Below are 6000 nucleotides of genomic sequence, written 5' to 3' on the forward strand. Positions count from 1 at the left end.
GAATTTTGGGAAAGTTGAATATTTTGTTCGTTCACTTCTTTGAAAAGGTTTTGAAACTTTATTTTTTTTTGGACACACATGTGAGAACAAATATGATTCTTTCTTTTATTTTTTCTCTCAAAAATAATGACTATAAAATAAATATGATTCTTTAATAATACTATAAACAAATAATATAACTATAAAAAGGTTAAATAATAATAATAGTAAAAAAAAAAAAAAAAACTCTAATAGTTAAAAACATGACATCTATAATTTCTTTTTTTTATTCTTATAATAAACATAACAAGAAGCTAAAATAAATTAAATAATAATTAAAAGAAACATAAACCAAATTTTATAGCTAAATATAATAATTAATCACATAAAAATTTAAAACTAATGATATTAGCAAAAAATAAAGAAGTGAACAAATAAGTAAATAAGCAGAGTTTAAAAAAATAGAAAAACAGACAAAAGTAATAAAAGAGGATAATGAGATTCAAACACAAGATATTGGACACTATTAAGTCTTTAAATATGCTTCCTTATCAATTGTGCTATTCTATTCAATCGAAATAAAATTGCATTCTAAAACATGCGAAGTGTCAAGCAAAATTTATTTATTTAGAAAGTATAAATAATTCCACCTAACCATAAAATATTTTTAAATAAAAATTAGTGTTAGAATGTTAGTAAAATTGAATAAAAAAACTTGTAAAACTAAATTTAAAAAAATTTAAATGGTAGAAATAAAGCGGAAAAATTTGGGGTATATACATCTATGTATACGCATGAGATTCAACTAAGAGAAGCAAAAGTCCTGGGAGGGAGATGTAAACTTCAGGCACATTACTAGCCGTTTTTGCTTGGTCCGCAAGTAAGACTCTGACTTACTCTCGAATGACAAGCTAAACTCAGTGAAAACTTGGTTAAGACTAAGTTTTGATGAGTGCCACGTCGTAATATTCATCTAGACCAGATAGAGCCAAGTCGACCGAACATACAGTGGTGCGAGCGTATTTGAGTCGTAATTTCAATTATAAATTAATTCATAAATAATTAAATTCCACCAATTCGTTAATTATTTATGATCATATCAATAATGTTTCCATATAGTGTGCATTTATATTGATTTAGAAAGTTTTTTAACTAGAATGAGCATTTTCTTAATCAATAAGGATCAAATGAAAAACATAAAACAATTGAACAAAAGTTGGATATAAAAAATAAAAATGGTGGTGAAGAATATTGCATTAACATATTTTTAAATATCTTATTTATTGATTAACAACTACTAAACTGTAATTATAGCAATTGGAAGTAAGTCCGTATCAACCAAACAAAATGTTATAGAGTAATTCAACTTTCACTTCAAATAAAGTTGGAATTTTATGAATGCACTATCATGCATGGATTATTTTTTAATGCTATTTTTATCTTTGTGTTCTCTTTTCAAGTACAAATCCGAAGCAAAACCATATAAAAACATTTAAAATTTATTAGAGGAAATGATCATTCATACCCTTAGTTAATGATCGCCACCAACAATCCTGATACAAAAAATATGTTCTTCATCGTCAAGTTGTCCCAACCCTTCAAATTCTTGTAGTTGGAAGACCAAATTTAATTATTCACTTCTCTTTACTATATTGTCATATCGTCAAATTAATACAATGTCTTAGAGTACATGCTCGTGTTTTACTTCTATTTTCATGGCATGTGTTTTATTCTCTTGGATCTCCAATTCTCGTTGCACTTCAATGAGGAATCTTTGTAGGTGAGATGCAGTCAGATCATTGGAGTATCTATGATAAAGTTCTTTTATCTATGGTGGAGCTTCGAATATGCCAAGTTTAAACTAGTGCCTGCAACCTTAACAAACACTGTAATTTGTTTTTGTTTAGAAGTCATTGTGTTGTTTCACTATTTGTTTTTTGTTTCGTTGACAATAAAAAAAAACAAAGGGTTTGGATAGGGCACACAACAACTTGAAAATAAATATAATTTATTAAAAAATTCTGGAAAATCTCAATTGTTAACCAATATCTATTGTGAATGGCCTGAATATATTAACTTCAATTGTATATAAATAATGTTATAATACCTTAATCAACAACAAAAAAACAGTAAGAAAATTTTAGCTTTAAAAAAAAAACAAGAATAACATTGGCCCAATCCATTTTCCATAAAAAGTCAAATTTTATATGTTTTAAGTTAACACTTTAGCGAGATCCTATGGTTCGTTTTATAAAAATTAAATAGTTGAGAAGCTTCAATTTTTTTATATACTCTCTTATTATGGAGTATGAACTCATTTTAGTTTCATTGGCACTACTATGTTTTCATCAACTTGGGCAATGCTGTCTATGCCTTGGGCATTATCCCAATTGGACTTGTTGTTGGACTAACAATCTAGCCAAATTGAGCTAATGCCCAATGCATGATCAACATATCCCAAGCTAATGAAAACATTGTTAATTCCAGCAAAAGTAAAATAAGTTTATAATCCATAATAATATAGTGTATGACAATTGAAGCTACTCCATTATTTAATTTTTACCCAACATTAATCAAACGACTTCACCAATGTGATTACTTGAAAAATATCCAAATTGGACTTTAGATCGAAATTGGGTTGGGTAAAAAAAAATTTGTGTGTAAGAAAGTTGTATTAATAGGGATAACTAAGGATTCTCCAACCCTACACAAACATCTTTATTAAATCACAAAAAGAGTTTTATTATTCTTACTTTTCTTGATTAAGACTCTGTGACCTTATTTATTTATATAGCTTCTCCATTAAAGTAATTGACAACAATTTTTGGTTAACAATTCAGCTTCTCCGTTGTTTTTAACATAAACAATCCATTCATTTCTAATGTGTTGTTTGGGATTGCCAACAAAACAAAAAATGACTTCTAAACATCAACAATGGCATAACCATTCTATTATATTCTAAACAAACATTCATTATATGTGGGTATGATTTATATTGAGTTTCTTTACTTAAAAAAATGCTATTTTATTCAATAATCAAAATTCATTTACTAATAATTTCTACATTATAATAAAATACAGACACAGCCATTATGTTATATTCTAAACAAACAACAAATATTATGTTATATTCCTAACACAGTATTATATCATGCAGACAAAAATTCTTAATCATAAAACATAACTAACTGATTAATTGAAGAAATAATTGCATTTCCTTCCGGAAGATAAAACTTTGTACCTTGCATTTCCTTCCAGATGTCTTGGTTGATTGAGATGCAGATATTTTAGTGAATAAAGATATGCCAAAAACATAAATGAAAAAAAGTTGTATGTTAAGATGCTTCTAACTCTTACCTCTGTAGTTACTAAAAATTTCTGATGAGTTAATTATACAAAAACCAATTTTCCATCAGAAGCAAAAGATGATTATCCGTGAAGAGGGAGAGGTTTTTGGAGTGAAGAAGTGAAAGATAGATACTAAAAGAAGCTATATTGCTCAAAAACCAAATGAGAGTGTGGGGTTTTATTGTTGAACGGTTTTCAAGTTAGAGATTTCTTTGTGTGATTTGTTTTGTGCTTGCGAAAATGGTGTTTTATTGACTTTGACACAGTTGTGTTAAAGGAGCTGACGAGGCAATACTCTCAACCACATTTACACTCTCCTAGTTTACTAATTTTTCTCCACACAAAAGGGAGAAATTTCTACAATTATTAAAATATTATAATAATATTATAATTATTAAAAAAAGTAACAAACGTAAAATTCGTAAAAATAAAAATTTTCCAAACTTGAAAATAAATAAATGAATAAACTTAAAGGATTGGTAAAACTTTCACAATTTTTAAATATTCTTAATTAATAAAATATAAGTGATAAATTAAATGAAATTGTTTTTTCTTTTAATAGAAATGCTTTTAATCGCAAAAAATTTGTATGATAAATCAATAATATGCTTTTATATAGTAGAACTTGCTAAAATATTAATTTTCTAACTTGCAAATAAATAAATCAGACATATTAAAATACAAGTAATAATTTCAAATAATTCAATATTTTTAATAAATGAAAATATTGGTAATAAATAAATAAAGTTCTACTCTTAAGAAACTTCTATTTTAGTCAAATAAATAATATTAAAACTTCCAATAAATAAAAAAACATAGAATATGGTTTTTCTTGCAATAAATGTAAAGAAAAAAGAGAGTTTGAAAAAAAAAACAGTACAAGAAAACGTCAAAAAATTAAAATTGATAAGTTTAATATAAAAAAAATAGTTTCTGTCAAAAAAAAAATATAAAAAAAATAGTTTATAAAATATTATTTTTGGCAAGATTCTACTTTTATAAAAAATTTAAATACTTAGTACAACAGAAAAGATTCAATAAATTGCTTTTTATATGAAATTATTACATTTGAATATCTTTTATGTAACGTCTCTAATCCTATAATCATGGAATCAATTGAAGTAAGACCTAATGACAATTAGTGTTAATATTTCACTGAGTCTTAAGAATTAATAAGAAGGAGGAGATAATGACTTAGTTGGAATGGAAGTGAGTAGTTAGAATCAAAATAAGTGGCATCTTGGTAATTACCACTTAGTTGAAGGACACATTAGACATTAAACATTAACGCATGAGCCATAAAGACTTGTTGGTATGGAGGAATATATGTCCTTATAATAGAATCACTTCTTTTGGAAGGTAAAGAGATTAGAACAAAGAAGAAAAGTAGAACTCATAGTTCATGTTCCATTTTCACAAGAATGGTGCAAGTTCCACTAAAATGTAATATCTCTCTCTGCTCGTAACTCCGATTGAAACGATTTTGGACTTTTCATAAAGCTCACGAAATTCTCTTCTATTTGATATATGATTTCTCGTTCATAGATTATGTATTGTAGGAGAAAAACACATTTGAAGGTTTGAGATTCTTGCTGAAAATTGAAGAAAAAATTTCTTGGTAATGAAGGTAGAGTTTTGGGCAAGAGAAGAGTTCAATTGTTTCATAGATGTCATCTTAATCTCTATTAATCTAAGGTGGGTTCCTAGTTAGAAACTAGGGTAGGATTTGGTTAATGTTTTCAGGATGTGGGGTTTAGATTCAGATCAATTCATTGCATGCTTAATTAATTGATGGAAATTGTGTTCTATAATGTTATTGTATGCGTTTGATTATGGATCTTCATGTTTCTATGTATTAGGATTCATAGAAATCTATGATATATTATTGTGAACTTGCTGATTTTGTGTTGTATGTGATTGTGAAGTATGAACTTCTATTGATCATTGATTTATGAACATGCATGTTGGATCTTATGGTTGCGTGAGTTGTGAAATGATGTACTGATAATTCCATCATGTTTAATTTAGTTAGGATGGGTATGCACTTTTCTGGGATTGTATCACCATCATTTGTGCTTTCATGGTAAAGTAAATCAAGAAGGTAATATCCTTGATTTCATGAGGGTGCTTGCTAATTTTTCTATGTTGTTTTGTCTATAAAATCATGTTAAGAATGATCAGTTTATGCTTGGGATAGTTTGGGATGCAAATAGATGTTTTGAAACTGATTGCAGGGGTCAAGCAATCGATTACATTTTGAAAAATTAACTTTCTGTGCTTCTGGTTCAGTGAGCAATCAATTGCTCACTAGTGCAAATCGATTGCACCTGACAGAAAATCACCCCATTAATGTTTTGATCTTAACTGAAGTTCTGTAACTCAGAATTAGGCGCCATCGAAGGCATTGGAAATATAACAGAAAGGGTATGAGATGCCTAATATTCCATATATTTATCATACTTTTCAGTATTACTAAAATCCAAGTTTATATCTTGTATCTTGATTAATAAAGGCAAAAACTTGGTAAGGTGAACCTTAGGAAGCTTAACCAAGAGTCGGGTTGGAAGTTGGCTGCTATTCCCCTTTTCCCCACACAATCACTTCTTAACATCCTTGACAAATGATGTTGTGTCATGGACAAGGGTTATATAACGGGCATAAGGGTAGTAACGC

This window comes from Vicia villosa, linkage group LG6 (assembly GCF_029867415.1).
Source record: "Vicia villosa cultivar HV-30 ecotype Madison, WI linkage group LG6, Vvil1.0, whole genome shotgun sequence".
Taxonomy (NCBI): domain Eukaryota; kingdom Viridiplantae; phylum Streptophyta; class Magnoliopsida; order Fabales; family Fabaceae; genus Vicia; species Vicia villosa.